At 37.3% G+C, this 12,069-nt stretch overlaps 1 protein-coding gene across 3 annotated transcripts in view; it reads left to right on the top strand.

The window, feature by feature from the left end:
- RALYL (RALY RNA binding protein like) overlaps positions 1-12,069 on the top strand; it is a 693,429-nt gene that overhangs the window by 587,255 nt on the left and 94,105 nt on the right. The window lies entirely within an intron of this gene.

Raw genomic sequence — 12,069 nt, 5'->3', positions numbered from 1 at the left:
TAATATATTGTTGACAAGAATACACATGTGCTATTTTCAGGCATTTTGCTAATTAAGAATCAGCAGAGTTGTTATTTGATCTACCAAAATAATCCTTTGACTAACATATTAAAATGTCTCATTAGGGGACTTTTGCATGCTCAGCATTATGGTTGATGTTGTAAAGTATCAAAAAGTGCCGGAAGATATGATAGCTTAAAGGCAATCATGTCATAACTGATGGGGAAAAAAATCATGTACAAGCAGCCATTATACTCATGCTTAATGACCAGAAACATGGGATGGGGTAGATTTTTAAAGGATCGCATTAGTTTTCTTTTATCACTTCACAGTCCTTGAATATTTCTGTCACTCCTTGAGCAACATGGTTCCCTTTCCCCTTTCCACTCCTCACAAAAGCATTTGAGAGAGCCAGTTGAATCATGAGAATGAAAATAATTGTTAGTGATGCTGGGAGAAAAAAAATGGAGTAGATGCATTTATTGGAGGATTTTTTGAAAAAAATGAAAGGTCAAGTTGATCTGGTCCAAAAAAATCATTAGAGCATGCTTCTTTCCTTCATTGATCATCAGCTCCTATTGTTAAAAATCTTTAAGCCTGAAGAAATCTTTTATTATGAATGCATATGTGTCCTGCCCTCAAGTCAAGAGGGCTGAAATAGCTTCTCTTCATGCCTCACTTAATGCAGTTTCTCGGCGCATTTCCTATTCTCCCAACTTCTTTGAGATGGAATTCATTTTTTACTTCATACCTCTATTTTACAAGGGCAGACTCTAAGTAATCTTTGTTTTAAATGTATCAGGAGTGGGCGCCTGGGTGGCTCAGATGGTTAAGCGTCTGCTTTCGGCTCAGGTCATGATCCCAGGGTCCTGGGATCGAGTCCCGCATCGGGCTCCCTGCTCAGCAGGGAGCCTGCTTCTGCCTCTCTCTCTCTCTCCCTGTCTCTCATGAATAAATAAATAAAATCTAAAAAAAAAAAAAAATTAAATGTATCAGGAGTTTAAAACTTCGAATTAGAGCCATGAAAAAAAGTTTCCAAAAAAGAATGACATCTAACTCAGCAAATACCCGAAATGGGAAAACTGGCATGGCAGTAGGAAGATAACTGCTATTCCTTAGATGGGTCTTAAAAGTAAAGGGTGAAACATGCAACCCAAATGGTCTGTGGACTGGATACTTTAATATATAGCTGAGGGCGCCTGGGTGGCTCAGATGGTTAAGCATCCGCCTTCAGCTCAGGTCATGATCTCAGGGTCCTGGGATCGAGTCCCGCATCGGGCTCCCTGCTCCTTGGGAGCCCGTTTCTCCCTCTGCCTTTCTCTCTCGCTCTGTCTCTCACGAATAAAAAAAAAAAAAAAAAAAAAAAAAAAAAAATCTTAAAAAAAAAAAAATATATATATATAGCTGAACTTCTCCCTTTTCTCCCAAGAAAATTGTTTTAAATAAAATTGCCTAAAGTTTGGATGAGTCTCTCTTAGTTAAGAGGATAGGATGATTGTGAACATAGTGGACCCATATGAGATGGCCAGGCAAGGTAGTCTAATAGAGAACCACTATTCAAATTTGTGACTCTCAGTTCTGTCACTTATCAAAAGGAATTAATGCATGGTGTATGTTCTTTGGTATGAGTTGACCTGTAAGTCCATAACATTGAATTTTTCTAGGACCCTGCACACCTCACATTAATTTTAATTCTATGTGCAATAAAAAGCATATGAATGAATAGATCAGTGCTAAATATTGCATACTTCAGTCCATTGCCTGCCAGTGTCTTAAAGCACTTGTTAATATGTACTTCTAGAAGTTGCTCTTCCCTTTGCAGGGTCTGACACTTACAAGCTATGTGTATTGGTTTAGGCGATTACTTGAACCCCCAGGCTTTGGGTTCTTATTTGTGATATGGAGATTAAATAAGATAATTTAGATCAAGTACTTAGCACTGTTTTCGGTACATAATTGTTCATAAACGTTAGCTTTTATTACAGATGTGGAAGGTATACTCATTTACAATGCTCCAAAGAGTCAATCTGAGAGCTCTGAAGTAGTTCAGAGAATAAAACTCCCCTTTAACAGGGCATTCTTTGAGTTACATGTGGAAACCAAAAGATGTTTTTATAATGGAGAGGAAAAAAAACAAAAATTGTGAATGGAATAAGCTATCAAACAAGTTGAGTACAGGTAATTGTTTTGAATTTTTATGATGAAAACTAATAATTGTCATTTAAATTTTTTAAATGGAAAGAAATATTGATACATTTAAAATGTGTATCTCTTCTTAATATAAATTAGGGAGCAAAATTCTTCCTTTCATAAATGTGCTGTAGTAATTAATTACGAAATAAAATTTTTAAATGTCACAACATAAATTCAGTCTGAATATACCAATGGAAAAATGTGTCAAAGAAAGTTGTAAGACAGGAAATATTTGCTTACGGAAAAAGATAAGGGAATTATGAAAGGAAGTTAAGTGAAATCTCAGATCTCAGACCTTCAACTAAAGATTGATAAGAGAGGAGCTTTCTTTCACATGCACCAGTAAATGATTAATAAGATAATGTCATTAGGAAAAAAAAAAATAACCTAGAGTGAGGCAAGAAGGCTTATCCCAGAGTCTGATTCTGTTTACCCAAGGTAGGCCAATAAATGCAGTGTTTTCCAAGGCTGTCGAGCCAAACCTGGAAACCACTATCATGGCTGCATTCTCCCAGCTCCTTCTCCTACAAACATACACAGATTGTTCTTATAGACATCTACAGTCTCTGGAATTTTTTCAGAAAATCTTTGAAATATAGCTTCCCACAGTCTTTCCCTGTTTGGGATACATATGGTGGAGGTGGACACATTGATCTAGAACTGTCTTGGAATTTACCCATCAGAGACCAGGATAACACGTAAAGAAACCAGATAGTATGCCATGGAAGCTTCTGCGGTGCACAAGGAGCAGATTATCTATGCTCTGGTGCATCAAAACTCATTCTGATGTTGTCCCAGACCTAAGACTGGAAATTTATTAAATTTTAAATGATTAAATAATATAATTTAAATATTTAATAAATAATTTTTATTAAATGTTGATTAAAATATTTTATATTATAAATATTATGTGTATACAGTATATGCATTACATATTTTACATTTATTATAAATATATGATACAAAAATATTTGTATTATACATAAAATAAATTTAAATAATAGATTTAAAAATTAAAATTCTTTCCCATCTCGCTCACCCAACAGTAAAACAAATCAGTTAAGCAAACATGTTTTTTAGTGTGGAGCTTAGGCTTGCGTGTTACAAGAATACTAAGCCTGTGATATTCTACTCACCCTCCAAATGTTCCATTTTAGAGCAATTAAGAAAACTCTTCTGACAAATGTTTGTTTTTATGTGGCATCAGACAGGTTCCGATTTTGGAAATAAGCTGGGAGAAAACAGGTATAGAGTTTGCATTTAGGAAAGTGAACAAGAGGGGCGCCTGGGTGGCTCAGTCGTTGGGCGTCTGCCTTCGGCTCAGGTCATGATCCCGGAGTCCTGAGATTGAGCCCCGCATCGGGCTCCTTGCTCCGTGGGAAGCCTGCTTCTCCCTCTCCCACTCCTCCTGCTTGTGTTCCCTCTCACGCTGTGTCTCTTTCTGTCAAATAAATAAAATCTTTAAAAAAAAAAGGAAAGTGATCATCTCAACTAAGATGATTCTAAGATCTAAATCTTAGTTTAAAACCAGTCTTGCCTTGAAAAAGCTTTTACAGCTTTTTAATGAAAAATACAGATGAGGGAAAAGGAAGCTCCTGTTCATTTGACGTTTAAGATTCACATTCTAAAGGGGCATGTCAAGACAATACATGAGTTCTCTTCAAGTACAAGTGACTGTTGACACTTTGCAGACACTGAGCCACTTTAAAAATATACTCAAGGCACTAAACGAAATTTTCCATGTGAATTATTTCTTCTTACCTCTTCAGCATGAAGTTGACCTTTTAAAAGAAGACTTTTAATATGAATTAGATGTATTTTGGAATTGAAATTTTGGTTCATACCAATATTTCAGCTGATGAATTTTTGCGTGAGTAGCTTTATTAGGAGGACTATTTATTGCACAGGTAAAAAAAATGTTCAGACTGTTTTCACTGCATTAGGATAATTTAAATAACTCAGGGGTGCCTGGGTAGCTTAGCTGATTAAGCATCTGACTCCCTCGATTTCAGCTCAGATCTTGATTTCAGGGTCGGTCGGGGTGGATGGAACCCTGAGTTGGGCTACACGCTCAGCAGGGAGTCTGCCTGAGCTTCTGTCTCTCCTTCACCCTCTGCCCCTCCCCCTGCTCTCTCTCTCTCTAAAATAAAGAAATCTTTATAAATAAATAAATAAATAAATAAATAAATAACTCAGAATAATTTTAAAATGATATTGATAAAGCTCAGAATTATTATTTCCTAAGCTTGTCTAAGAGATTCAAAACACATCAAAGATAGAAATAGCAAAATTACTATATTTATCTTTATCGAGGCTCAATGAGTAAGCTAATCATGGCCCAGTCAAGGGGCCTATGCATCTCCACATCTCCTGGATCCTCTGAGATGTAGTGGGACCTATTCTACTAAGTCCAAACAAGAGGGAGTGAATGAAAACTGCCAGGACAACAAAGCTCGCCTTACATCTAAAATTGACCCTCACATAATTGCTAGTAGCTATATTTTTTAAAATAATTTTGCTTGGGGGATATTTTCCCCTTTTATTTCCAGTCTTGGAACTGAATTTGGATCTTCAATATACTTCTGCTGTTATTATGAAGACATTATTAAATCTTGACACTCTTATTAGGTCCAATATTTACACTATTTTACTTTCGTCCAGGTTTTGTATGAGTCCTTATATTTACCAGTAGATGCTATACACTGTTATACTCTTAACTACCTATTTGAGAGCTTAAGTTCTTTTTTTAAGATTTTATTTATTTATTTGAGAGAGAGAAAGAGAGACCACAAGCAGGGAGGGAGAAGGGCAGAGGGAGAAGTAGGCTCCCAGCTGAGCAGGGAGCCCGATGCGGGGCTCGATCCCAGGACCCTGGGATCATGACCTGAGCTGAAGTCAGACACTTAACCAGCTGAGCCACCCAGGAGCTCCTAAGAGCTTAAATTCTGTAATTCGATCTCTTTGGTTTGAATTTCATTCTGTTACTTCCTAGCTAGGTGCCTTGGGCAATTTGTTTAACTCTTCTGAGCCTCATCTCCTCACCTGAGGTAATAACTTATTCTTAGGGCTGTTTTGAATGAGCTAATATTGCAATGTTCTTAGAACAGTGTCCGACACCTAATAAACAGGAAATAAATACCAATTACTATCAATATCCTATGCAACAATTAAGTTATATTAATAGTTTTTTCCTAAAGGAGTAAGTTCCACCAAATGACAAAAATGTCAACTAATTGAATCCCAAATATCTTAATACCCAATTCCTGGTAATGCAGTTGAATTCTGGGAATGGAGTTCAAAAGAGAGTGAAATCAGCACAGGAATGAAGGCCTGCCTAGTTACTCGGGAGATCTTTGAGGAAGATAGACAAGAAAAAGTAAAATAGCATTAAGACAGGAAGACAATTCCAGAAGGTACTTAGATTTATAGAAATATCACACACAATATTAAAAACTTTAATAATAGGAGCATGAAAAAGGGAAAGCAATACCAATTTAGGGATGGTTTCAGTCGAGCATCAAAACATAAAACAGAATTATAGGACTGCTGTAAAATCATTTAGGAATTAAGAGTTTAGCTTGGGCGCCTGGGTGGCTCAGTTGGTTAAGCGACTGCCTTCGGCTCAGGTCATGATCCTGAAGTCCCGGGATCGAGTCCCGCATCGGGCTCCCTGCTCGGCAGGGAGTCTGCTTCTCCCTCCCCCACTCCCCGTTTGTGTTCCCTCTCTCGCTGTGTCTTTCTCTGTCAAATAAATAAATAAAATCTTTTAAAAAAAAAAGCATTTAGCTTAATTTAAGAACTGAGAAGTTGAAGAAAATGGCCCGATCGTCAGGAAATTTTTCTAGACAAAAGGTAGGACCTGAGTTAATCCTCAAGGTGAGGTTAAGAATTCAATACAAGATTGAGAGAGGGAAGAAGATGAGCTTCCTTTTCATTCTGTGGATACAGTGGAGTCATTGAATGTTGTGTGTTTGCTTGTCTATTTTGTTTTTACCTGAAGAGTGATGTTATCCAAAGTGAGGTCATAGTACAGCCATTTAGAAAGCCGCTGCAATAGTCCAGGCAGGACTTGAAAAGACTCCTGACTTTAGCAGAATGAAATCACCTCACACCTGTTACAACGGCTATTATCAAAAAGATCAAAGCTAATAAATGCTGGTGAGGATGTGGAGATAAGGGGACCCTTGTGCACTGTTGGGGAGAATGTAAATTGGTGCAGCTACTACAGAAAACAGTGTGGCGGTTCCTTCAAAAAATAAAAATAGAACTACCATATAATTCAGCAATTCCACTTCTGAGTATTTATCCAGAGGAAATGAAAACACTAACTGGAAAAGATACCTGTGTCCCCATGTTCATAGTCTCATTATTTACCATAGCCAAGACAACCTAAATGTCCATTAACAGAGGAGTGGATAGAGAAAATGTTATATATATACATGAAATATTATTTAGTGCTTTATAATAGAATTTTGTCCAGTCTTTAAAAAGAAGGAAATCCTGCCATTTGTAACAGCATGGATGAACCTGGAGGACATTATGCTAAGTGAAATAAGTCAGAGGCCAGACACAGAAAGACAAATACTTCCTGATCTTACTTATGGGTGGAAGCTAAACTAGCAGAACTCAGAAACAGGGCATAGAATGGTTGTTGCCAGGGAGTGGGCGAATTAGGGAGGCAATGTTTCGGTTATGCAGAATGAGTAAGTTCTGGGAATCAGAACATGATGACTATAGTTGCTAATACTATAATGTATACTTAAAATTTGTTTTAAAAAGGCGATCTTAAGTGTTCTCATTAAGAAAAAGGTAACTAGGGTGCCTGGGTGGCTCAGCTGATTAAGCGTCTGCCTTCGGCTCAGGTCATGGTCCCAGGGTCCTGGGATCGAGTCCCGCATCGGGCTCCCTGCTCCTTGGGAGCCTGCTTCTCCCTCTGCCTCTCTCTCTCTCTGTCTCTCATGAATAAATAAATAAAATCTTAAAAAAAAAAAAAAAAGAAAAAGAAAAAGGTAACTATGTGAGGGGACGGATATGTTAATTAGCTTTCATTAAGGCAATCATTTCACAGTGTGTATGTATATCAAAAAGTCGTGTTGTGCACCTTAAATATATACAATTTTAATTTACTAAGACCTGTAAGGAAAAAAACAATGGGAAGGAAATGCCTGATGAAAATAACATTTTTTTGAGAATATTAGAATCAGTGAGTGAGGGAGTGATGTCTTCTTAGGGGCTGCTCAGCTGAAATTTGTGGGATCATGGTGACAGGATGACGAGCTAAAATCCAGGTGTAGCATCAAAACTAGGGGAAGGTTAACAGGAAACTGTCCCTGAGCTCTTAAATACGCCCGTCTGACACCTGGAAGCCACTCATGGCCAACGCAATGCCTATCTCTTGATGGTGTGGGTTCAATTTTCTTTGAGTCTCCAGGGAAAAGGGGCTAAGGGGGTAAAGCCAATTGTCCTCTTCTAAAAATCTATTCTTTTTATTTGGTTAGACTGAGACAGTGCTACCACAAAGTTAACGATTCCTTTAGCAACTGCACTTGTTTCATTTTTCCCCAAGGCCCTCCAGGCTGCTTCTCTGGAGAGTACACAAAGTTTCTACGGTGCTATTTTTGTAATCTAAAGCAGTTGTGCTCTCAGGCCTGATGCTACAACTGTAATTTTAATTTATCAACCTGCCACTCAGGGAAATGTGTAAAAACATTTGGAAGCTTAAACCCATTATTTATTTCTGCACCTGTCAATGCCACTCTTCTGTACTATATATATATTGACCGTGGTGTCTTGAATGCATAGGTTCCAGAACGCACTTTTAAGGAGCAAGAATTCATTACTCTCCAATAATAAAATAGAATAGAGTCATCAAAAACAGTCTTCCTCAGTCCTTACCATTTGAAAATGTCTTAGGAAGCAGAGAGACTCATGGTGACTAAAACGACTTTTATTTCTTCAGTGAAATGTTCTCCTCAGGGAAAAGAAAGTAATTGCAGATTATAGCAGGCAGGAGTATAGTGTTACTTAGAGGGAAGAAAATACATAGGACCATTAAATAGATTTATTTAAGTTCTGCTTATAAAGAAAGCAGTGGTGCAGGACTTTATAGCTGATGATATTTCAAAAGAGTGTTATCAGCACTTTCACTACAGTCTCATTCATTCATATAATAAAGTGTCACATTAAGCCAAATGTCACAGTTCATATCAGTTTTACTTTGAAAGTTGGTATTATTATATATCCTAGGCAACCTCCCCCCCAAAAATTTGGATGAGATCTTTGATCATAATAAATTAAGGTATTTAAAAGTCAATCTATCATTTGAGATATGTATATATATATATAAAGAGAGAGAGATTCAACCATTAAAAACATTCAACCCAATAATAAACCTGATGTCATACAGGTTATATGTGTATTTAAGATAAAAATGCTGTTAAAATTGTGACTTAAATAATATTGGCTAAATAATCTTACCATATCCTCTAAACTCTTAGTCATAGCAATCCTCACCACTTAATTATTCTAAAAAGGCAAGTCTAATGAGAAGTTCTTTAAAATCTACAAAGGATTGGGCGCCTGGGTGGCTCAGTTGGTTAAGCGACTGCCTTCTGCTCAGGTCATGATCCTGGAGTCCCTGGATTGAGTCCCGCATCGGGCTCCCTGCTCGGCAGGGAGTCTGCTTCTCCCTCTCCCACTCCCCGTTTGTGTTCCCTCTCTCGCTGTGTCTTTCTCTGTCAAATAAATAAAATCTTTAAAAAATAAAAAAATTAAAAAAAATAAAATAAAATCTACAAAGGATTTATGATCACTTCATATTATACAATTTTAAATTAGCCAAACTAATTTGCAGACATCAAATACCCATACATAAGAAAATCGATAACTAAACTCATCATACATAAAATCTCACTCATGAGAAGAACTAATCTTATATGATGTTATGGAATCAAATTTAAAACAAAGCTCTGAAAGGTATATTAACTTACACAAGTACCACTGTTTCCTTAATACCAGCACTGTTTTTGAGGAACGTGAGTTTTTAAAATGTCAAGCTACATTGGAAAGAATGAGCATATAGTCTGACCAATAAAAGATATGTGTATTGGATGTGTATATGAATAAAATAGAAATGGTGGCTCAGATTATTTAGATATCATATGTAGAACTACTACATGAAGAGTGTTGATTCAGTTGGAAACAAGATCTCAGTTTCATATACTTTTAAAATCTGTTCTGACAACACTCACTAGAAATAAATGTTCAGAATAAAGAAAGTGCTTGATTTTCTCTCAGTTAAAATCAACCCATCTCCAACGAAAGAAAACTAATTAACTTTACTTGAAGATAATAAACTCTTTTTCCAGGGTGCCTGGGTGGCTTAGTCAGTTAAGCATCGGACTCTTGGTTTCAGCTCAGGTCGTGATCTCAGGGTCGTGAGATCAGGCCCTGTGTAGGGCTCCGCACTCAGCATGGAGTATGCTTGGGACTCTCTCTCCTCTCCCCCTACGCCTCCTGCCTTTGCTCTCTTTCTCGCTCTCAAATAAATAAATAAATCTTAAAAAAAAAACAAAAAACTTCTTTTTTTCTATTTTTAAATATCCCTAAAATGGGCTTTCCAGTGGAATCACAGTTGCTTACCTAAATAATTTCTTGGCAGTATTAGCCCTTCTTAAAGGATTCAAAGTTTTGCTTAGCCTTTATTTTCTATTGTTCAATGAATCTACACTGGTTCTCATATATAGAAAATAGATATTCTTATAATTATTTTAATACTGGAAAACTAAGACACAGAGATGTGAGGTAGGCTCCATAAAGACACACAGCATATTGGCAGTCATTTGGAAATGGAGTCCAGCCTCTGGCTTTTGCTTAAAGAGCTGTCAGTTTCATTCACACTGACACTTCATTCTGTCTTCTGAGTTTCATATTCATCTGAATCATAATGAACATCCACATAATAACTTGAATTATTCAGGAAAAATAATCATGTACATAAAAAGTTATCTATTGCTTCCAGAGGCAGTGTGAATCCCAGATTTGCATTATGAAAGTGCTGGCAAAAGTTTTAAAGCCTCATGTCCCAATTAAATTCTGTTCATCCAGCCAAGAATGACTGATCTTTTTTTCATCAATCTCAAAATGTGACCTTTTCAACACTTTTAATGACATTTTTCAAAGTACAGAATACTTTTGATTCAAAAGATTCCCTACTTAACTCTGCAGAACAAATCAGTTTTCACAGTATAATTGATAGCTACCAAATATTAGCAAAAACCAGGCATCGCTTACGCTTTAGGAGCTTATCGGGGGGAAAAAATGCATTGAGGAGCTATATTTTGGCATGCCAACTAAAGTAGATACTAAAATGAAAAACCAACCCTCAAATGTTTCATGTTTTTAGAAACATTATTTCTTTGGTGAAATTTTAATTAGATCACATTCAAAATTTACCATTAGAACCTGGAGGCCACGTTAAACTTCAAAATAACATAACAGTGCCTCTGGTTTAACCCAATAGTAGACAACCCTTGACTATAATTTCCTCTTAGCTTCAATGAAAAGCATAAAAAAGATGAAACACTTGATGAGACATTTCTCCCAGATCTTGTTAAATTATCATATCATGCAAGTGGTAATTCAATGAAGGGTATGTTATAGCCCAACTGGATACTAAAAATCTTGAAAGCCTTTTAAAAAGTGAGGCTTCTAAAGAAGTTATTTTTAGGGGTGCCTGGGTGGCTCAGTTGGTTAAGCGACTGCCTTCGGCTCAGGTCATGATCCTGGAGTCCCAGGATCGAGTCCCGCATCGGGCTCCCTGCTCGGCAGGGAGTCTGCTTCTCCCTCTGACCCTCCCCCCTCTCATGTGCTCTCTCTCTCAGTCTCTCTCTCTCAAATAAATAAATAAAATCTTAAAAAAAAAAATCTATAAAAACCATCCTGGGGCACCTGAGTGGCTCAGTTGGTTAAGCATCTGACTCTTAATTTCAGCTCATGTCTTGATCTCAGTGTCCTGAGTTCAAGCCCCACATTGGGTTCCACATTGGGCGTGGAGACTACTTAGAAAAAAAAAAAAAAAAAAAAAAAGAGGGGCGCCTGGGTGGCTCAGTTGGTTAAGCGACTGCCTTCAGCTCGGGTCATGATCCTGGAGTCCCGGGATCGAGTCCCGCATCGGGCTCCCTGCTCGGCAGGGAGCCTGCTTCTCCCTCTGACCCTCCCCCCTCTCATGTGCTCTCTCTCTCTCATTCTCTCAAATAAATGAATAAAATCTTTAAAAAAAAAAAAAAAAGAAGTTATTTTTAAAATGTGTTCCTTAATCATGGGCCTTTGATTATCAACATTAATTTCAGTAGGCCCATGGCATGCTGACTCCTCCAGATTCCCACATCAGACCACCAAGTCAAGGATTAGGAGGCTTCCCAATAAATCAAAGCATCCATTCGTAATTTTCTTCAGTTACCAGTTTTTAGCTTGAAGCTCATGAGGAAAAATTTGATCACTGCCCTTTGTACAATGAGCAGCTGTCTAATTTCATTAAGTGCATCAATTCATTATTTGAAGGGCGCTCTAAGTGTGTGTGCAAAATATCATACGATAACAATGTCGCTGCTGTTTGAAAACCAGCCTACTAGACAGGAAGAGTTTGCTCTTACTGTGATTGAGTATTGAGCTTTCCTTCCGTATTACAAAGATCACAACACCAAATTACCATTGTTGGAGAACGTAGTAAAGTAAAACGTTACTTTTGACAATGGCAGATGAAGGCTGGCACCAAATTCTTTAGACTCGAATGTTGAATATATTGAAAAGAATTCTGCAATTCACATTATTTTTGAGGACATTGCTAATTGCTTAACATTTAAACCTTCAAAGTAC

The sequence above is a fragment of the Mirounga angustirostris genome, unplaced genomic scaffold (assembly GCF_029215605.1).
Source record: "Mirounga angustirostris isolate CCGP_5_RB_7025 unplaced genomic scaffold, mMirAng1.0.hap1 SCAF_4, whole genome shotgun sequence".
Lineage (NCBI taxonomy): Eukaryota > Metazoa > Chordata > Mammalia > Carnivora > Phocidae > Mirounga > Mirounga angustirostris.
The sequence above is the reverse complement of the archived record's forward strand: the minus strand, read 5'-3'. Positions and strand labels throughout refer to the sequence as shown.